The 22,010-nt window shown below is 61.4% G+C and overlaps 1 protein-coding gene and 1 long non-coding RNA gene across 2 annotated transcripts in view; one reads left to right on the forward strand and one right to left on the reverse strand.

Moving 5' to 3' along the window:
- The window catches only part of SH3BP4 (SH3 domain binding protein 4), a 64,885-nt gene that overhangs the window by 5,297 nt on the left and 37,578 nt on the right, over nucleotides 1–22,010 (forward strand). The gene's annotated exons all lie outside the window — the stretch shown is intronic.
- LOC119256330 (uncharacterized) lies at nucleotides 17,206–21,898 on the reverse strand. The gene is made up of 4 exons (XR_005127703.2): nucleotides 21,365–21,898; nucleotides 19,825–21,083; nucleotides 19,396–19,510; nucleotides 17,206–18,771 (listed from the first exon to the last, which is right to left on the reverse strand). It is a non-coding gene; the product is annotated as an uncharacterized LOC119256330 (long non-coding RNA).

The following is a 22,010-nucleotide window of genomic DNA, read 5'->3' on the forward strand; positions in this document are numbered from 1 at the left end:
CTCGGGTGGCTGTGCTGGCTGATCTCCACGTGAGCGCGGCGAGCCGGAGTCTAGAGGGTCTTTTCCGGACCAGCCTAGTGAAGAGGAAAGGCTCGGGGCCAGGGGCTTCGCGAGGGTCCCCGTGCTTGGCTGCGCACATAACAGGTGATTTTTTTCCTTTCTCATCATTGGCAGTAAAGTTAATTTAAGATCTTAGAGCCTTCTTTGGCGGCTTCAAGCAGGTGGGCTGAGCCCTGAGTCTGGGCTCGGAGGACGTGCCACCCCGGGTGAGGAATCAAGGTGGTGGCACCAACCGGCTGGGCAGAGAAGGACTGCCCAGGTGCGGGCAGGTGTGTGCCCATTCCTCAGAGCTGAACCCGTGCGGGGCAGCCCCCGGAGGCTGGACAGTGAGCAGTGGGCCTGGGAGCTTGCTTTATAGGGTCCCCCTGTGAAGGTGGGGCACTGGCCAAGGGGAGGAGTAAAGAGCGGGAAGGGGCAGTTGGAGCCCCGGAAGCCACAGAGGAAAAAGTTGGGGGTGTTGGGAGCCCCATGCCTTAGGGCGGTCCTGGGGAGTGGGCACCTGCTGGAGACTGGAGGCCGCCATGTTTGGCTCGGTAGGGCCCTGTAAAGGCCACCGTGAGGAAGCTTCTGGAAAAAATAGAGAACACGGAGCACAGGCTACTGAGGATGTTAATGATAAAAGTAATACCATTTGCGGGTATCAAGGCGGAACCGAGGGGTGGGCGGGGATGAGGCGAGGCCAGGGGGCCAGCTGGCGAGGGCCACAATGGAGCAGGACAGGAGGGAGCCATGGAGGGTCCAGCGAGGGGGAGGGGCCCCAGAAGCCGGGGAGACCGAGATGCCGGTGAGTGGTGGCCATGAGAGGAGCGAGATGGACTTCCAGGTGCCTCTTCGGCCTGTACGCCTGCATCTTGTTTTCACTCACCTCCTGGGGGTAGCCGGGGGGACTTATTTGCCCCCGTTCAGGGCCCTTCTCAGGAAACCAAGGCTGACCCCTGAGCAAGGGAGCTGGCCGCAGCGTCCTGACACGTGTGTCCCTGAGGCGGGGCGCTGCGTAGCGATGGGGATGCGTCTGATTTCTTCCCGCATCCGCCCCGCTCCGCAGACAAGGCAGCCGCGGGGCACAGAGCGCAGGGGCAGGGGCCGGCCGAGGTGAGAACTCGGGGAGGGGACTTACGCAGCTCCGGGAGCGACAGCGCTGATCTTGTCTTCTTAGACATTTCACAGTTTTCAGCCTGCGCCGTGTGACTCAAGTCCTTTCTGGCCTCGAGAGTTCTGGCTGGTGCCTATTCGTCAGCCGTGCCCGCGGGCGCGTGAAGCTCCTCTCTGCAATTTAACTTTTCATCCCCTTAGACTCCCCCTGCCTTGGTGGACCCATTTTTCAATGTTGCTCTTTTTTGAAAGGATTTGAATTTTAAATAGCTTTTGGACAGAAAGAAGTAAATGGAATAGCCCAAAAATGCATGTGCATTGAAAATTTTTCACTTACCCTAAGAATCACAGCTGGGGTTGACAAGTGCGATGAGAGCGTTGTCTGTGTCCCAGGCGTCCACGGGGAGACAGGCACCGTGTCCAGGTGTAACCCGGAGGAATCACTGATGGTCGTAGAACTCGTGTAACGGGGTCCAGGCTGGGCACCGGAGCTCCGTGGCAGGCGGTGGTGGGGGATGGGGTAGAAATACAGTCGTCTGCAGGGTCTCCCCCTCACCCCAGCCCCAATGTCCCCCCAAAGAGTTGTGATATTCCCCCTTCCCCGGTTTGGAAATCAGTGTTGACGATGCTTACAAGAGGAAAGCGGATTCGGGTCTCACTGCGTCGGTGGCTGTGGCATATTTCACCTCGTGGTGCTGGACTAGAAAACCGGCCTGGTGAGTGTCAGTCACATTTCAGGCTGGCTCGGGGGGGGGGGGGGTGGACTCTGGGTGACATCCCGGGGGCCCGTCCCTGACCGGACATCCAAAGTGAAGGCCCCCGGGTCCGCTTGGCACACCCCTTTGGCTGAGCTTTGATGAGAGCCACCTCTGGCCTCCAGACTGGTCACCTTGGGGAAGGGTATGTGTTCGTGGGGACGAGCCCGGTGGGGGGATCTGTGTGCAGAGCTTGCCCAGCTCCCTAAGCAGAGCGGCGGTGGGTCCAGCTGAGAAGCAGGGAGGGTCCTGGTTTCCAGCGGGGAGCCGGGGGTTGGTCGGCTCCAGTGCATTTTATTCTGCAATAGTTTAAGAAGCTGAGACATTCAGGCGCAGGTAATTTGGCACTGACCTTCGCAGGACTGTGGTTGCTCTTTGGGAACACACTTGAAATGCTCCTGGCCCCTCCGCTGCTCTGTGGTTTCAGATTCTCCACATATTTGCGGGTTTTTTCCGTGCCGGGCGCCGTGCTCTCTTCTCCATCATGGAGGAGGCGGGAAAACCCTCCCCCAGCATGAGGTGACCTCATGCCCCCCCCCCCAACGTCGTCATTCTGTGCTCAGGCCAGTGTCAGGGAGCGCACAGGGCTGGAAGGGGTTTCCAGGCTGGACTTCGGGGGTCCCTTTCTTCAGCGTTGACTCCGATGATTCTTCTGGGGATCTGTCTTATTTTGGGGGACGTTATGGGGCGCTGCGTCCCACACACCTGTCTGTGTTGGAATTTTTGGCTTCTGTTTACTGCTGGTTTAGCCAAGGTTTTGGACTTCGTGGAGGCCTGGCTTTCTGACTCATGAGGTGGTGAGGGCCTCCCGTCCCCCCGGGGTCCACACACTTCAGAGCAGAGTAGGAATGTCACTGCTCACCCCTCGTCCCCACACCCACCCCGGGGACTTCTCCAGTCGGTGTGTCTTTGGGTCTTCTGTGCACTGTAGAGTTTTCTTAAATATTGGGTCAATGGAGATTTTGTGATGTTTCGCCCTTGACTGAAGCAGGCGTGCAGGGCTGGTGCTTTTAGAATTGACCTTTGCAGAGCAAGCAGGCATGGACTTGTGGCCTGGTGCTTCCCCCTTGTCCAAATAAGGAGTAGGACCCTACTGTTTGCTGTTCCAGAAATTCCTGGGGGCTGAAGGAGGTGTAGGGGGTGGAGTCTACAGGTGCCCCAGCTCCACAGGGCAGAGTGTGGCTCAGGCTGGTACCCCCAGGGACCTCAGGGGGCGGGCGGGAGATGGGAAATGTCTCATGGTCAATGTCAGTGCTTTCTGGCTGTGGCAGTTGTTTGGGGACGAGTGTCTTGTGATTTTTCTCTGAAAAATCCTGTCCATTGATGTTTTTAAAAATTACTCAAGAAGTGTCCTGTTCACATCAGGAACATTCAAAAATGCCAACGGAGAAACAAGTCTGGTGAGTGAGAGTCTGACACCCCCAGAACCACGCCCGGTGTTTTCCTGTGAGTCCTTCAGGGACTTTCAGATGAAATCTACACCCTCCAAACATCACAGGGAGGGAGGCTGGCTGGGGCCTTGCTCGGTCACTGCGAACCTGGCACTTGGCAATTTTTCAATAAAGTGTCTGTTGGACACTTCAAAAGCTGTTTTTTTTTTTTTTAAAGATTTATTTTTATTTATTTATACATGCACTGGGTACAGTCAGAAGCGCGGGAGGGTGAGAGGATTCACCAGAGCCAGAGCGGGGAGCAGAGCAGGCAGACTGACGAAGGACACTGCTGAGGGGAGCAGCGGGCGGCAGGAGAGGTCTGCGCGCCATGTGGGACCCTCCTCCGGTGGCCGGGGAGCAGCCGGGGATCGAACCGGTGCCGCAGAGGCTGTGGGCAGCTTCGCAACCCAGCTCTCAACCGCTGCGCCACGGGGGAGGCCCCTTCAAAAGCTGTTTTTTGCCTAAAAATGCTGTTGACACATTTTCAGATCAGTCAGTGCAGTTTGGGATGCGGGTTTGTAAGAGGGTGCATGCTATTTCTTTTCCAAGCCTTTTTCATTGAAAATTTCCAGTGACTTTGAAATGATAAACAACACCGCAGTGAACATCTCCGTGTTGGATACATCGTGCAAAACATGTACGTTTCTCCCTGGAGTGGATGTTTTGCTCTTACGGGGTTTCAGTTCTATAAAGCGGTTCTCATGCTGCTGAATGTATAATCGCTGCCCAGAAGGGAAGTGACTCTGGGGAGAGTTTTAAATCTGACACAGACAATGAGGTAAGCTCCAAGACTGGTCCTAGCGCCCCTTCTGGGGGAGTCACTTTCTGATTGTCCAAATCCTCATTGTGAGCTCCCAGGGTGGGGCTTGGAAGGGCGCACCCCAATATGAGGACACACACTGACATGCTCATTCCAGAAACATTCATATATGGAACGGGTATGAACCATGTGTCTTACAGTCTTGCAGGTAGCTCCCCTGGGAGGTGGGCCAGATCCACCCTTCTAGAAAGGCATGAGTGACGGTTTCCACATCTTCAGCTTCAAGAACTGTCCTTGCCAGCTCCACAGGGCCATGTCATTTTGAGTGTCACCAGTCATCTGTGGGGCTGAGTCCCGTGGTCAGCTGTGACAGGACAGATCACGGTTTGACCTGCACAGGGCCAGGGCGCAGACCTGATTTTCAGAACCTCCAGATTCATCCAGAGGAGAAAGTGCTGATGGCGCCCCAGACGGTGAGGCCGTCCTCTGATTTCCACCTGCCATCTGATGTTGTGGCAAGGGAGGGAAATTCAGCTATGGGCAGGATGTTCTTGGCCTGTCTCCTGGGCACGGGCTTGCAGAGGGGCCTGGCTGGCCCCGGCTTGGCACCTGTGGTGTCCGTGAGCCTTTGCTCACCTGTTGTGACACAAGGCAGCACTCCGGGGGCCTCAGAAAGCCCCGGGGGCTGTGGGGAAGCAAGAGAAACGCTCAGTCACTCTGGTTATTTGTCTGGGTGGCTGGTAGTTTGGGGATGGGGGCCCCACGGTGGGGCTGAGAGTTGAGTTATTTTACAGCTCGTTGGGGTATTGTCCTGGCTCTCTCTTCTGATCAGCTCTTGTTCAACATGGCTCCTTCCCTCCCTCCCTGCCCCACGCCCCTTTATGTGCCTGGCAGATTGGAGGGACTACCCCTCGCTGCGGGGTGAGGGTATTAATGGGCCCCAGGAGGAGAGGTCAGGGTTTACCAGGTGAGTGGAGGAGGGGTCAGGACAGGCTCCCCAAAGGACTCCGACTGAGCAGGAGAGCAGAGGGAATGAGCAGACCAGCCTCGACAGGGGGCTGGGGCGTGTGTGACTCAGAACCTGGAGTGTCCACGAACGTCCTCTGCCTCCAGGTTTTAATGCTGGGAGTGGCACCAGGCAGGCCGCAGGGCGTGCAAGCAGGGCAAGGAGCATGCACAGAAATAACTGTGGTGGCCTGGGTGTGAAAATCAGTAGTCCAGGTCTGGGGTGGCCATCACCGCAGCCCCAAACCTGCCACCGTCTTTAAAGATAAGCTGTACATTTCGTGTTTTGGGAGAAAGGAGGAGAAAGAAGTGGTGGCTGGTATTTGTAATCCGCCTGCTGGCAGCCTCATGAACCCCAGCGGGGTAAGTGTAGGTGTTCCCATTTTATGGGCGTGGATTTGGAGCCAAGAGGATAATGAACATGTCTGAAAATACCCGGGAGTAAGTAAGTGGTCTTCGGTGGTTCTGTGTCTGGATAGTGACTGCACATTGACCAAAGTCACAACTGCGGCAGGAGCCTGTGGCTGAGGGACCCGCCAGCAGAAGGGTCTGGAGGGTTGACGATGGCCCGGCAGTGCTCGCCACGCCTGGGGAACTCCGAGTGACCACAGCGGCCCGCCCGAGAGGAGTGTTTTCAGGACCAGCATCTTGCTCGTCACTTTGGGCTGATTCTGTTTCACATCCTGCGTCCGGGCCTTGAATTCCCTTTTCTTCTTTGAAATTCTAAGGATCTTCAGAACCTTTGGAAACAAAGTCATTTTCAGCAGTCCGGGTATCAGACGAATGTGGACGGCCTGGCTGGCAGAGGAAGTGCAAACACTCGCTTCTTTAAGCTCACTCTGGGTGCTGCGGTCCCAGGCCTGGCCCACGCCGTGCTCCTGTTCTCTCCTGCGGGTGCTGGCGGTGCTGCCGCATGGTGCGGAAACGCTGCACAGTTTGGGCGTCATGGCATCCACTGCATGTCGACTGTCGTCTCCAGCTCTTCACCTGCAAGCCCTTCCTCCCTACAGCACATGGGACGGGAGGGACTCCTGCCATCTCTGCTTAACAGACAGGGAAACTGAGGCACGGAGGGCCAAGGGGCTCATCTGCTGGCAGGTGCGGAAGCTGCGCGGGGGACCTCACACCTGGGTCACAACGGACGCTGTCTGTGCCCTCTTGTTTGAAGAGTGCCTCTCAGACCTGTCTGCGCCTCCTTGCTTTCTCACCTTTATCACCGGGAAGTTAGGACAAGTCCTGTTGAGTTGTTACCTTTTTTTAAATTATTTTTCTAAAGATTTATATTCATGCACACAAGAAGCGGGATACAAGCCAGGTGTGCGGGAGGGCAAGAGGATTCACCAGAGACAGAGCGGGGAGCAGAACAGGCAGACTGACTGAAATACACTGCTGAGGGGAGCAGCGGGCGAGACAGGAGAGGTCTGCTGCGCCATGTGGGTATCTCCCCGGCCAGCCAGGATTGAACCCGCACTGCAGAGGCTGCGGACAGCTTTGCAGCACTGCGCTCAACCACCTGCACCACCAGGGAGGCCCTGAGCTGTTACCTTTAAATGTGAAAGGAGAACATTGCCACCAAGGGGACCCGGTGTCCGTGCCCACGGCTGCTGCCCCTGCATGTCCTCGAGTCTCGGCTAAGGCCCCTTGCTCTCCTCCCCATGTGCAGTGCGGTTTGCACGCGAGAATCTAATGGTGACTTGTAGAGTCTGCCCGTCCTGTCAGTGTCACTGACAAGCTGGCTCTGCAGAGGAGTGCGTGTGCGTGGCTATGTCGCCTGTCTGCTGCCTTGCTCTGCGGGTAACCTGGGTGGAGAACCCAGTCCTGCCCCACTGGCTGCCCCTGGAGCTGCCGCATGGTCCTGTGCCCCGTGGACTCTGTGCTGACCTTGTGCTATGTGGGCAGAGCCGTGTGGCTCTGTGACCCCAGCCGGGGACTCTCCCTTGTTTGTCCCGCTGGTCCATTCACTGATTCCCTCTGTAAACATCCCTGTGGCCCGAGCACGCTGGACACGGGTCAGGCACAGCCTCTGACCTCTTCTGAGGACGGAAGTCCAGGTCTGACCCGGTGTTTTCCTGGCCTGCAGGCTTCCCAGGTCTTCCCGGGTTCACGAAGCGGGCTTCGACCGTCAGCGTGGCCTGCGGGTGTGGCTGGCTGGCCCTGAGCGGCCCCTTCCCAGCTTCCTCCAGACCGTGCCTGAGATGCCGCCGTGACCACTCCGTGACGTGTGCCTGCTCCCCCGGCCTTCGCCGTGTGCCGCTGTCTCTCTCTCTCCTGGTTTGGCTCTGGCTGCACCGGCACCGGGGGCCTGTGGGAGGCGCTCTCTTTGCCCCTGGCTCTAAGCGGCATCTCGCTGGGCCTCTGAACCTGGCCGACCTGCTCTCTTGCATCAGCATCACCCTTGAGGGTTAAAGGCTGGCTCAGGCCCCTCCCCAGAGAGCAGCGTTTGGCCTGGGGCTGGGCCTTGGCCCCTCTCATTGTAAAAGTGTCCCGAGAGACGAGGCCCACACTGGACCTCCCAGCTCAGGCGCCCCGCCCCACGGAGCGGAGGCTTGAATGGATGGTTCTCGAGAGGACGGCTTTGCTGGGCTCGGCGCGCTTTCATCTTTGGTGCCAGGATAACAAGTGTCTTTGTCGCAGCTCCCAGGGCTGCAGCCGCTTTGAAACTGAAGAGTGAGTCACCTCCCCAGCGAGCAGCGTCCTGGGCTCCGGCAGCTCTGGCGGGCCGACCCTGGGGTGTGGGCCCTTCTGCACCGCGAGCTTAGGTTTCCAGCCCTAGTCCCAAGCGGGGTGACGTGTCGCTTCCTATTTTGCTTATTAGCTGCGGGGATCGGATCCGTTCTGCCTCGTGAGCCATTGGCCGGGGTTGGTTTTGTGCCTTTCAAGTGCCCGGCCCGCCTCGTGGGCCGCCAGCGCTCTGGTCTGTGGGTGGCCGGACATCGGTTTCTGGAGATGATTCATGAAGAAGACAAAGTGGGCTCCCTTCCCATTCGCCTTAGAAATTGTGTTTGTTTTCTGATTGTGGGGAAGAGCCTAGAGGCTGGCCTCCCAGCCCCTTCCGAGCCCCGGGAAATCGTGAGCGTGTGCCGCACCTGCGCCCGGGTCTCGGGCGTTGTCCTCGCGCAAACTCAAACCTGCGCACCCCCGGGGTCTTCCCGCCCGTTGGGTACATCTGACGACTTGAGCTGCCACTCGGGCGTGGAATCGCATGTCCCTGCAGCTGGCGAGGGCTCATCCACAAGTCCACCAGGCTGGATCCTCGGGGGCTTCTTGGGGCCTCCCCGTCTCCATCCACCCCTTCCAGGACACTTGGGTCACCCCTCGGACTGTGGTGAGTGATGCTGCCTGGACTTGGGGTGCAGACGCCCTGAGATCCTGCTTTCAGCTCTTTCAGGTAAATCCCCGGGAACATGGTTGTTCTTTTGTTAGGTTGTTGAGGGACCCCACGCTGTTTCCCTAGGGGGGTCCAGCTTGCATCCCCCCCGCAGAGGTCCCCTTTCTCCACACACCCCAACACGTACAGCTTTGGGGTTTTGATGACTGCCCTCCAGCTGGGCGCAGGTGGCCTCTAGGCTGGTTTTGATTTCCTTTTCCTTTGCTTTGGCCTCCCCAAGGGTGGGAGGGAGGGTCTTGTCATGGGCCCGGCAGTTGACAATGTTTGAAAACAGCAGTTTTTGCTTAAATCTTCTGTTAAGGGATGAGCCCTTTTCTTTATCGCTGCAGGAACGACTCATGCTGAAGTGAAAGCTCCGGCGATTGTCTGAGATGTCAGGGAATTCGGGCTTTATTCTGAATAGATCTTTTAGGAGGAGGCATTCCTTCCAGGAACGGGGGAGCTACCCTCTCCGACTCTGCACCCAGAAATCCACCTCCCACTCGGGGACCCTGGGAGTCCCGGTGGTGGAGGCCGGTGATACACGGCAGGTACAGAGCCCCAGAGCCCGTGCCCTGGAGATGGGACATGGGCGCGGGCGGCGCCTGGGGACGGGTCTCCTTCGCTGGCTTGGCTGACGGTGCCCGTCTTGGATTCAGAAACAGCCCAGGGAGAAGTTAAGTCACCCGGGGACCTTGCATGGATGCTGTTTCAGAAATGGGGTGACCCATGCCCACTTTTGCAAGCAGCTTTTGCCCTCAGTGGTATGTGGGAGCCGCACCAACTGAGGCGGCCCCCAACAGCCCTCCAGGACCGAGTTCCAAGCCTTCCCGCCCTGGCTGGATTTGAGGCAGAGCTTGGCCCTCCCGGCCACTCCCGGGCCTCCACGCTTCCCTCCCGTCCTGCTCTCTGCAGCCGCAGCTGCTCCCCGTGCTCTGTCCAGGTCCCAGCTGCTGGGCCCCGACTGCGCCCTGGGGTCCTCTTGAGCCTTCTCCTCGTGGCTTCCCAGAGGTCCTCCCATTTCTGGAGCCTGGATGGGAGGCGGTGGGCCTGGGAGGCGCTTGTGAGCCCATGCTGGACCTTCTGTTTCTGTCCAAGTTTAATTTGGTAGTTCTGGCCCAGAAAACTTGCTGGAACCTTGCAGAAGGAATGGTTTCTTATCTCAGAGGGTCAGCAGGGGAGCTGACTTCTCAGCAGCCCCTCCCAGCCTTAAGAGAACTGCCTTTGAGAGGCAGGCAGAGCCCTGAACTTGCTGACCGGGTGGCTGGCCCTCTGACCTGCCGCGGTGTGCACACTGAGTGCGGTGGGCGGGGAGGAGGCTGCTGTGGGCTCGCAGTCCTGAACCCCGCGCGGTCCTGAATCACAAGCACTGGAGTCCTCAGTTTACCTGTCATGAGGCTGGACAGGGCTGGGCTGGCCCCTGGTGTCTGCCCACCCCCCTCCCTGCCCCCGCATGCCTAGAGCTCCCCTTTGAGGTCTGGGGAGACCGGAGTCTCTCCTTCCTGCTCTCTGTGGGTGGGCTCTTGGCGTCTGCTTCAGGCAGTGCCCTCCCTCACTCCCTGCCCAGCCCCGCCGCCGTGGGAGGGTCCTGGGGGCTGTGATTCCGCCCGTGCAGCCACCTGGGGTCAAGCCTGCCTTGTCATTTCCCCAGGCCCTTCGAATTAGAGATGGTCAATGTTGAACTTACAAACCCACTTTTCCTCCAGTTTTCTGATTTTTATTTATTTACTGTTTTGCAGTGAGAACCTGTCTTTAGCTGTTAAAATGATGTATTGGGGGAAACAAAATGGCATGCAAGGAAAGTGGGATGTTTTCTTTTTTTTAAAGGCTCGTCTTAACCCTGGCAGGCCTCCCGCTGCGCCTGTGGCGATTTGTGATGGGGCTAATCCTCCGCTTGGGTTCCAGGAGCGTGTGTGCTGCCCGGGCATCAGCCCTGCCCTGGGAGCAGGCCCGGCCAGAGGTGGGGGGTGGAGGGGCCAACATGGAACAGGCCGGGTAAAGTGGAAGCTCTGGTGGGGCAGGAATGGGGAGGTTTTGCTGGGGTCCAGCAGCTGGGTGCTGGGTCTCCCGGGGAGACAGGAGTTTGGTTTGGGCCCCTTCCTGCCTCTGCATGCAGGTGACAGCGGCAGCAGCAGCTCCACTTGGCAGCGCTGGCCCAGGGGCGGAGGCAGTGTGGGACGGAGGTGCCAGCCTCGGAAGCCTCAGCGCCTGCCGAGGCCGCAGCAGCGGGGTCCGAGTTCAGACGGTGGCTGCACCCAGGCATGGAGCCCCTTAGACTCAGCGCCCTGTCTCCACGACCCCGGCCTGGGACCTGGCGCCTAACTCTAGAATCCCCCTGTGAGGCCAGCACCGGGTCTCGTCTAGCATGTGAGGAAACCGCGCACTGAGCCGGCTTTGGGGGTCGGACGTTGAACAGCAGTAGACCCAGAGCAGTCATGGTCCCTCGCGCCTCTGCTTCCCCGTTCTCTGCCCCAGAAAAACTTAAAGGAGAATGTGCTTCTTGTCACCCATCTCGCCTGCGGGTACCCTCAGCCCCACGTCCCCCGACACTGATGTCCCTAAATTGGAGCTGGCCCAGGAGGGCGGGGTGAGCAGCTGAGGCCGAGGCATCACCCAGGACCTTGGGTGCCTTCCTGGAGGCTTTCAGCCCCAGAAGGACTCTTCAGCACCTCATCAGGGGGTGCATCCCCCCGACCCTTCCAAACAGGATGGCCGCGTGCCCCATCAGCTCACCCGGCCAAGCTTTTTTAAAGGGACCAAGCCGGGCAGATGGCATCCGGGCCTTCTAGAAATTGCCTTTTAATAAACACCTGCCGGGCGATCACCTCCGTTTGTTAAGCCACTCAGATGCTCTTACAGCAGCTGCGGTTCTGAGTCACTTGCCCGAGCCCTTATTCAGGAGCAGGCGTGTGTGGTTACAAGGTCTTCAATTTGCCCACAACTGCCTGCGGCCAAGTCCCGCTTCCACCACCGGCTTGCGCTGGGCACTTTGTTCGTTTGATTGTTTCAATAAAAGCTGTACTTACCCGTCTCCGGCTGGCAGGGGACAGAGGAGGCTTTCAGCAGAGAGGGCAGGACCGACCCGGAGCGGGAGTAGAAGTCGGGCCAAGGTCAGCACCAGCGGTGTGGAGTCCCGCTGGCAGTGGACGCCCTTGGTGTCACCCCTGGTCCTCTGGAACCCACCATTCCGGGCCACCCCTGAGGAGAGCGCCAGGCTCATCCCCGCCGAGAGGCCTCGTACTAGGGCCCAGCCGGCCTCCCCTCCCCGCCGGACCTGGAAGGTCACGGAAGCCTAGAGCGTCTGAAGACCTGGCCCGGAGGAGGGGAGTCTGGGGCGGCGCGGAGACGTGGCACGCGGTATCCTCGCGGGGGTCCCGGCACAGAAAGGACACTAGGTGCGCCAGGGACACGAGGGAAATGGACTTCGGTTCCTGGTAACGCTGCTATCGGCCTCTTAGTTGGACAAATCGCTGTCCTGGCTGGCGGAAGGTGTTGGCAGGGGACATGCGTCGGGTAAGTACATGGGAGCTCCTGTCTCGTCCCCACAAGTTTCAGTAAATCTAAGCCCACTAGCAGGAGAGTTTACTGTCAGGAGAACGGCAGGGAAGGCAGGTGGGAGGGGCCCTCCAGGGTCATTAGGCGGGGGCACCGGCCCTCTGTGCCCCACAGCAGGGGCATATACCTGGCTGCCCTGACAATTCCAGCCCCAGGCCTCCTGCAGGGATGGCCCTGGGCCCTCCAGACCCGGCCAAGCAAGGTGGGCCGGGTCCCCCGGGTTGAGCCGGGCCTGTCTCTTCCCTGTCAGGGCCCTCTTTGTCCCCGGAGCAGCAGGTGAGGTGCGCTCCTGGAGGGGGGCGGGGCCGGCTCGCAGGCACAAAGGCGGCTCATCTCTGCGGTGAACTTGAGAAGGGAGCAGAGGCCCAGACAATGCGTCCAGTCATGAACCGCTTCCCACTTCGGAGCCCCGAGCCTCAGGCTCTGAGCTGGTGCGGGCGGTGGCCAGGCCCGAGAATCCTGCCAGGGCCGCGGGGCCTGGTACAGGGAAGACAGGTGAGGTTGGTGTGGAGGTGGCCGACGGCAGCGTGTTGGGGACACACAGCCCCACCGGCACCGGTGCCCCGTGGGCGTCTTGTCCCCACGTCAGCGGCCTGGGGAGCAACCCAGCGGCACAGGGTCCCGCACAGCACAGGCACCGGCCCCAGCCCCGCATGCATCTTCTCTGGCCAGACCCTCCGCTGCACCTGCCTTATTAGAGCACCCTGTCTCCAGGCGGGAGCACGGCTGGGAGCACGTCGGCGCCATCTGGCCGGGCCGGCGTGGGGGTGCAGGACCCGCTGAAGCACTTGCAACAGCGCCAGGCCCACGCTGGACCCTCCCCCTGGCGTCACCCACACGGAGGACCCTCAGCCCCACAGGCACATGGACGCTGCCAGTGACAGCACGTCCCAGGCCGGCAGAGCCGGACCCAGACCCCAGCACATCTCAGCGGCTGAGTCCTCACAGGCCGGGGTCCTGGGCAACTGTCTGCCCCTGCCCTGCACACGGCAGGGCAGGTTGTGCAATGTGCAGGCCTTGCTAGAGAAGGCCTGGCCTTAGGTCCTGCAATCCCCAGGTCTCTCTCTCCCGTGTCCAGGCCAAGGGACAGAGGCCCGAGAGCCGGTGGTGCTGGGGCCCTGGGGTGCTGCCCACAGCAGCGTCATGGCACACAGGTGATGCGTCTGTGGTCTTCGCATCCTCCTGTCGTCAGGCAGGCCTGGCGTCCACCCCCCGGGCTGTGCGTCCAGGGCCCGAGCTGATCCTTCTCCCCTGCGCCCCACGGGCACCGAGACCCACCGGGCTGCCCGCGGCTCTCGGGGCTCGGACAGTGCTGACCGGCGGGGGCTCTGCCCGGTTCCTTCCCAGCCCCGGGCCTCCCCTCCCGGTCAGCTGGCGTGGAGGGCTCTTTCGTTGGCGACACTGGCATGAGCAAACCCGTGCGGCAGCCAAACAGGATGTGGCCTGGGTGACTCCCAGCTCCCAGCCGCCCCGTCCTTGCTCTCAGCTGCCCCGACAGGGATGATTCTGCACAGTGGCCCGAAGTGCAAGGCCGGAGGGCAGTCCCGCAGCGCCCCTGGCCTCGTGCCCTGTGACCCGCGCGTGTAATGGAAGGGAAGGAGCTGGAGGGGCCGGGCCTGGAAACTCGGGCCAGCCGGGAGCAACCATCCAGCCCTGGAGCGGGAGCCCTTTGCCTTTGGGTTGGCGTGGAAGCTTCCGGGCTGGGCTTCCTGGCCAGAGCTGCTGCTTCTTGACAGATCTGGGCCCAAGGGAGGCGTTTTGTGAGGTCCTGCCATGTGCGGGGCCCCTGCCTCACTATTCCATGGGGTGCCAAGGGCCCAGGCCCTGTGACCCCTAAATCTCGAGTTAGGTGCAAGTGACCCTTAAAAATAACTGGGATGAATAGGAAGTCACCAGCCCCAGGACTGCACGGCCCCGCCCGGGCCAGGAAAGGCTGCTTCACTTTGTTTCTTTAATTCTGCTGCGTCTCGTTGCAGGGATACTGGTTCGCTACACGTCTGTGGTTCAGTCTCATGCGTCTTCAGCACCGTAATCCTGGCCCCCTGCGCCTTTGCCCCCCACCCCTACCCCTCGGGAGCCTCAGTGCTGCCGTCAGATTTCTAGTGCTTGTTTTGTGGGTCCTTTGTTTTGTGTCTGTACGGTGCACACGCGAGCGAGGTCACCCCGCAGGTGTCTCTCCTCTGGCTCATCCCCCTGAGCATCACCCCTCCTGCTCCAGCCACATGGTCGCCTGCCTGTGGCGAGAGTCACCATTCCGTGGCCAAGTGATATTCCAGAAGATACGTCTGGGCCACATCTCCTTAATCCACTCCCCGGTCCATGGGCGCTTAGGTTGTTTCCAAATGCTGGCTACTGTGCCTAACGCTGCGGTGAACACGGGGCGCGGGGGGCCCTGGGGCCTGGGGTCCCTCTCTTCTTAATCCCCACCCTGTCCTTGGCTTGCCCCGCTGACCTTGGGGCTGGCTCTAGCTCCCCCACTGTGGACCATGTGCTTTTCTGCCACATGCCCTCCCCAGATGTGGCTTGCTGGGCGCCCTTTGCTGCTGCAAACTGCACAGCGTGGAGATGCGGTGCTGGAAGCCGGTCCGGACGAGCGGGTGTCCAGCTTCCTTCCTGCAGGAGACCCAGCTCGTGCAGCCTGGGCTGTGAGAGGGGCCATGCGCCCCTGGTTACGCGCTGTGGATGGTGCGCGCCTGCTGCTGATTCCGCCAGTGGGGGTGCCCCTTTCCTAGATTTTCTCTCTCTTTTTTTTTTTTTACTGAGTTGCAATTCTTAGAATTTTCTGGAAACCCAGCCTTTCTTGGCTGTGACTGTTGCAAACATTGCCTCGTCGTTTTTCACAGGGTTCAGGCACATTCCATTTCAGAACCACGTCTTTGAGGATGCCCCACTTCTGGCCTTTATGTCCCGGTGTCTGGGGCTTCTGCAGCCCACCCGCAGCCCGGGTGCTTTCCCGTGCAACAGCTCAGTTCCCTTCAGACAGCCCGGCATCCACGAGCCCTGGGCGCCCCTCCCCCACCAGCAGCCATCCGGAGCTTTCCGGGTGCATTTTGCAGCCTCCCGTGGTCATGGCTTTCCTGCAGGAATGCGGGGTCTGGGAGGATGGGCCCAGATCGCTTACCAGGAATGCAGTCCTGGAGAAGGTTAAAATTAGCAAAAGCCGCCACGTTTCCTGCCATTCAGCCGCAGTGGCAGTGTGTGTTTGCACAGGCGTTCTCCCCAACAATCTGTAGCTGCTTTCCCTGGAATGTGAGGTGAAGTCATGATTTCGGGGATGGAGGTGATCCGTTTCCATGGCGATCTTGTCCGGGAGTCATGGCTTTGTGAATTCTTGCAGAACTATGCTGGAATGGAAAAACGGTATCGAAATAACCCCTTTTTATAGCCAGCCATAAATACTTTGTTTTCGCAAACAGCTCGTTCAAGGGAAGTAGCTGTCCTGGAGCCCCCCTCGCCGTGGGCCGCGGGAGGGGTGCTCTCAGCACGGCCAGCCCCTCCTTCGCTCCCCTGGAGGCTGGGCTCCAGGGAAGCCCCCTCTAACCTACAGAGCTGGGGTGCCCCCCTCCCAGGTGTCAGGTTTAGCAAATAAACATGCAGACACCAGATACCTGTGGCTATTTGGGACATGCTTACGCTCAAGAGTTATTTGCTGTGTATCTGAAATTCGGTGGCTGGTGTCCCGAGTGCCAGCTGCATGCCCGATGCTCCCCCCACCCCACCAGTCCGCTTTGCCCTTGGGCTGTTCTTGGTCTCCGCTGCCCAGCCTCTTCCAGGTGCGCGGGCGTCCTTAAGGTTCGAACCTTCCCTAAGGTTCTAACACTTCCATGCTGGACACCTCCTTGCCCGCTGCCCCGTCCTCAGGCGGGCATGCGGCTGACCCTGCTGTCCAGGAGGTGCGGAGGGGAGGGCATGCTGGAGGTTGGCAGCCTGCCCGGCAGCTCGGAACTCATAAAAGGCAGAGTTAGAACCTGACCTCCCAGTCTGTCCGATGCAAAAGTCCAGGTGCTGGAGGGCACTGGCCAGTGTGACATCATGGTCCCTGGAGAGCTTGAGGACTCCTCCGAAACGCACCCCCAGGGCGCTGGATGCTTGGGGAGCTCATCCTCTCTGGACTGCCCGGAAGTGCGCCCTTTAAGCCAGGGTAGGTGAGCCCCAGAGTCAGGCTTTGCAGGTAAGAGCTGGGCAAGCACGGACCCCAGGTAGGGACAGGGGCTTCTCTGCAGGGGCTGGGATGTGTGGGAGTTTTAGGGGGCATTTGACCTGGCCAGAGTGAATACAGGAGAGGAGGCTGGAAGTGGCCCAGGGCCAAACTGGGGGAGCTCTGAGATGGGAGGGGTGCCGAGTGGGCAGGTATTGGGAGGAAGCAGGTGATTTCATTCTGGTGCCAGGAGGCCAGGAGCCCAGCCAGAGATGAGCAGGACCAGGGAGTGGATGTGGGGCGGGAGGGGGGCACCTCCGAGGCCAGAAACCAGCTGCTCCAAGGCCCAGTCAAGACCACGGGCACCTGGGGAACTTGCTGTTGGGTTCAGGCAACAGGTGCTAATGGAGCATCTTGCTGCACACTGGCCTCAGGGCGGGCACAGCAGTGAGTGGGCAGGCCAGTCATGCCGCGGACACACAGCTTAGCTTCCACAGCGGGTGACAGGGCACCTGCTGGCTCCCGGGGGCGCAGGGCCAAGCCCAAGGCTTCGTGGAGCTTCCCCGGGGGAGAGAGTCAGGGTGCACCAGTGCTCTGAGCAGAGCATGTCGGGAAGGTGGGTGGGAGGTAAAGATGGCTGTGCGCATGTGGAGGGCTGAAAGGGGCACCACTCTTCACGTCTGACCCTGTAAGGGTCACTCACGGCAGCGGACCTGGCCGCTCCGCCTGGCCTCACAGCTTGGCATGGAGCCGTTCCTGGGATGGTCCAGGTGGGCCTCGGTACCGTAGCCAGGGCAGGCTCTGGGGGGGCGCCGGGGCGTCATCAGAAGGAGTGAGCCGGGAAGGGAAAGGCAGACGCGGACGATCCCGCATCAGGAGCCACACAGGGCAGCAAAGCAGATGAGCCGATGACGCAAAATAATTATAACCCGGGGGCCTCCGCTGGCTGCTGCCCCCCGGAGTGGGGGAGGCGGAGGGCGACGCAGCGGCTGGGGGTTGCGTGGGGAGAAAGGAAACCACGGGGCTTCGTTGGGGTTGGTTTGTTTTTAACCTCTTCTTCCGAGACGGTGAAACGAGAGGAGCCAGACCGTGTGCTCCCCAAGCAGCCGTGCGCGGGCTCCCGCAGGTCGCCGGGAGCAGGCGGGGTGGCCGAGGGCGTGAAACGTGTCTGTCTCCGGGGTGCGGGGACCCGCCTGGACCCACTCTGAGCCAGTGGCTGGCCCGGCGTTACCGGAAGGCTTCCAGACTCAGCGCTCCAGAAGAGACGTGCGTGGGGGGCGATTATTGAAGAGTTCTTACAGTTTTTGACTGAAAAAAAAAAAGAGCAAGCTGGGGGTTCTGGAGCGAGCCTCAGTGAGCTGGGAGGTGGTGGCCGCAGGGCCTGGGGACGGGGTGTGGGGTCGCCCCCAGGTCCTCAAGAAGGGAGCAATCTGCCGATGGCTGCCCAGCCCAGGATCGGGTGTCTCATTTCTGGCCTGCGGACGGTCAGGGGCCTTGGTAGAAGCCGCCAAGCGTGCAGCCGCGTGCGATGGCGGCTCTGGGACTGGACACAGGGCCTGGGCTTGAGCTCAGCTCTGATGGGGGTGCCCCGTGCGGCCTGGCCTGGGGCCTGGGAGCAGGTCCAGCTCGGAGCCAGCAAGTCCACGGCAGCCGTGAGGTCCGCAGCCCCCGGCCTGGACGGCGCCACAGTGATTCTGTATTTTTAATATAAAACTGTCAGCTGGGATATAAATGCCCTTTGCTTTTCTCCAGATTTAGCTGAGAATAAATGTGTCTTGTTTGTGGCACAAATGTCGACTTGCGTCTAAAATGCCCTCCCAACGCGGTGAGCAGCGCCGGGTGTGGGGCAGAGCCACCACCAGCTCGCGGGGACCCCAGGCCCCGCCGGCCCGTCTCCGCTGCAGCAGCAGCGACCAAGCCCCAGTTTGTTCTGGTTTGGGGTCCCCAAAAGCAGAGCCAGAGGCGAGGACTTGCAGACTGATGCTGGGGAGTTCTCGGAAACAGGCAGACGGGGGTAGTGGAAATGAGGGGTGAGCGATGACCTCCAGGTCACCAGGAACTTGGGGTCCGTCTGCTCACGCTCCGACCTGTAGTGGACCTGGGATGGCACAACACAGCTGGTCTCCTTAGAACTCAATTCAGGTCTCGGGCCTCAGGAAACACTTGCTCGGGTGCTACCGTCGGGGCTTGAGGGGGCTTGTTAACCGGTCAGGGGTGTCAGCCGGGCTGATGAATCCCCGGGAGACTCTCATGAAGTGAGTGTCCCAAACCTCCCCTCACCTTGGGGAGGTTTTCCGGCCTGTCGGAATGTTGCCGTCTGCCAGCAAGGCAGACACCCCGCGCAAAGCTGGAGGGACGGGGGCTTACAGGCCTGAGTCTGGGGCGAGCGGGCGCTGCGGGGGCCTGGGGGTCCGCTGGAGGCTGCATGGGCAGCTCTGGACCGAGTGCCTTTCACGTTGCTAGGGTGAGAGGTGGCCGGGTGAAGCGCCGACCCTCAGGAAGAATTCCGGAGGTCAGATGCTGGTGGTCTCTGTCAGCAGCGGGGCGAGCGGCAGCCCCAGGCAGCTCCAGGCAGGCTCCAGCTGCCGGGATTCTGGAAGAAAGGACTGGAACCCAGACACAGCTCCACTGAGGCTCAAGAAGGGGCTGGGCGGCCCCACCCAGCCCTGCCCGCTGAGGCGTGGGCATCACAGCCTTGGGGGCAGGGCCAGGCCTGGCCCACATGCCCACAGCCGAGCCCCAGCCCATCTGGTGGTGGGGGCTGGGCCCCTCACACCTGCCCCACAGCAGGTAAAGGGCGCGGCTTCCACCTTCAGGGTCTGTGTTCCTTCCCGCGGGAAGCAGGAAGGAGGTGCTTGGGAGCCAGGCTGGCGTCTTGGGCCCCTCAGCCATGGGCCGTCCTCCTGCCCGAGCTTCTGCTTCCTGTGCTGCCCTCTCTGGACACTCATTCCTCCGATTACCAGTCACAAGCTGGTCTGTAGCCCTGGGCAGGACCCGCTGCCCGGGGAGCTTGGGCCTCTGATGTGCCCAGTGGCCTGATTCTGCTGCCTCGCGTACCCCTTGGGGCTGTGGCCAAGGGGGGGTGTTCAAAGTGTGGTCCTGGGGCCAGTGGCAACCCCCCCGCCTGGGGAAGTCACTCTGGTCGCAGGCCCCCCAGGCTTGGGGAGGCCGGCACGGCTGGTGCCGTGGTGAGTCCCTGCCCTGTGCCTGGGGTGTCCGGAACCACGCACCACCCGTCCGTGCGGGGCCGGCGCTCAGCCTTCTGTCCTCCTGGTGTTCTGCGCGGTCCCCGCTGGGCACTGGGCGTCTGCTCTTCGTTCCGAAGGGAAAGCCCTGGTCCCTGGCCTCAGCGTGGAAAGCAGAAGAGAAGAAGCGTCATACTCTCTCGTGGCGGGGGGACTTGAGGAAACGTGACCCAGAGTTTCAGGGTCATTTCAGGGTCATCGTGCTGGTCACAGGCAGAGTGGGGATGGGGACCAGGGATCACCTCAAGAGCCCAGCATCTACCAGCGCCCCCAGGCAGGCAGCCCCCACTCCCTCCAACCCCCACACAGGGAGGCAGGCGGGTGTCCATGGGTGTGTTATGGACGAGAATTCTGGGCCAAGCCGTCATGTCTCTGCGTGAACAGCTTGCTGTCTAAGCGTCACGCGTGTCTCACCCTCTATCCACCGCTCCAGGCCTCGTCAAGACGACACAGCCGCCCAGTGCCAGGGAGGGGGTGGGTGCCCCCAGGCGGGGGGTACCGGCCCCTGAAGCTGCGGGTCTGCGTGGCTCGGGGCTGTGTTCTGATGGCCAGTGGTGGTCACCTCCCGGTGTTGTCTGGTGACAGCATGGATGTTTCTAGAAACAAGCCCACGTCAGGAGCCAGGCGTCTCCCAGACGGCAAAGCTTCCTGCTGCCTGGTGAGCCCACGCTGTGGTTTCCTGGGGGCCGTGGAGTCTGGAGGTCCCACCTGGTGCGTAGCTGAGCGGTCACGTCCCCTGGCTCCCTCCCCCAACCCTGAAAAGCAGGTCTTTGTGCAGAAACCTGGACCTTCCAGAGAGGCAGAGCTTGGGCGTTCGGAGGCAAAGGAACAGCCAGACCTGTCCCCCCTAATCCATGTACCCTGAGGTTCCCTGCACCACCCCCCACAGCCAGGGGCCCCTCCCACCGAGCACCAGGGGCCGGGAGGCTCCAGCGTGCACTCAGGGTGCCTCAGCGCAGCTGGATGTGTCTGAGTTGGCTGGGCCAGCTCTGGGTCCCCCTGGGTGCTGGATGTGAGTTTGCTAGTGGGGCTCCCCTCCCCGGGGTCCTGCCACCTGCCGGGAATCCCTGAGAGGGGAAACCTCCACCTCGGGACCCTGGGCCTCGAGTGTAGCCCCAGAGCCAGCATGGCCTTCACCCCACGTGTGGGAGGCTCGGCCCTGAGCGTGGCGGTGCTGCGGTGGGGGACGGCAGCCTGAGCGTGGACAGCCCGTCTCATAAGGGGCAGCTGGCCCCTCCATGGCGTCAAGCTGGGTGGCCATCTGCACCCACTGGCAAACCTGTGTCTGGTAGCAGGAGGTGGGCTTTGGGCAGCCTGGGGTGCAGGTGAGGGGTAAGGAGGGTGCGGGAGGCCAGGGGGCCGGCCACGTGGAGGGGCTCTTTCTGGGGCAACTCTGGCCTCTGGAAGGGGCCGCTGGGGCCGGTGCAGAGGCTGGAGGCCGGTTCAGTCCAGATGGAGGCCAGCGGCTCCCCGAGCCTGGATGGTGGGGGTGGGGGTGGGGCCCAGCTGCTCTGACTTGACACGGTCTTTGGAGCTCTGGCTGTGGCCTCCGCTTCTGTGTCTCCTCCCTCCATCGCAGCCCTGCTCCGCGGGGCCCGCCGTCTTCTGTGGCCTTTTCCTTAGTTTCCTGGATGCCGTGGTTGTGCCGCCTTTGCTTACAAGGTTGCATCTTCCTGCGATGCAGTGGCCCTGCTGGGTTCTCTCTCCCTGGGTGAGCAACTTCCTCCCGCTCCCCCTGCCCCTGGGCATCTGGAATTCATTTGCCCTCCCAGCCCCCAGCCCGAGAGGGGAGCAGTGTCCTGAAGGCCTTGCCTGTCCGCCGCGCCCTCCCGCCCAGTGTGCTTGCACAGGGCCGCGTCCTGGGCTGTTCCGGAGGACCCGGGCCGGGAGGGCCGTGACGTGGGGTGGCGTCCCGCCTGCCCACCTGCCTGCCAGGGCCCCTCCGTCCGCTCACCTTCCCGGCTGCGGCCTGCACGGATGTCCCTCTGCAGCTCCCGTGTCAGTGCTGGGGCCGGCCACCTCCAGCATGACCCCGCGTGTGCGGAGGAAACCCCAGGGCTGGCTGGGCGTCTGGGATGTGTCTGTGGGGTTCAGCTGATAAGATGATCCTGTTGAGCTAACACCGCTGGGCTTTGCAGCAGATGTAAGGGGAGACACAGCGTGGGTGGGGGCACGGGGGCCAGCTGGGCTCCCCAGGAAGCTAACGCTGACTCCCGAGGTTGTGCAGGTTTATTGGGGAGCACCCTGGGGGTCAGCACAACTCGGGAAGGGAAGGCAGGCGGGAAAGGCAGGGAAAAGAGGGAAGGGGAAGAGAGGGAAAAGGAGGGGAAGGGAGGGCTGCAGGAATGTGGGGGGACCTGGGCCTCCGTTCCCGCCCTGGAGGACCCTTCAGAGTTGTCAGGGAGGGAGCAGAGGCCCAGCCTCCCCCACACACATGGGGCTGCCCCAGGAAGGGGGGCTGCTTTCCAGCGTGGCCCTCCCAGAAGGTTCTGTGTGGCACGCCGCCGCGCTCGCGGTGGGGAGGGCCGCCCGCGCCCACCCCTCTCCGGCCAGCGCAGGTCAGCGCAGTCTGCGGGCCTGGAGGGTGCCGGCCTGTCCAG

This window comes from Talpa occidentalis, unplaced genomic scaffold, assembly GCF_014898055.3.
Source record: "Talpa occidentalis isolate TD23 unplaced genomic scaffold, MPIMG_talOcc4v2.1 talOcc4.3, whole genome shotgun sequence".
NCBI classification, from domain to species: Eukaryota; Metazoa; Chordata; class Mammalia; order Eulipotyphla; family Talpidae; genus Talpa; species Talpa occidentalis.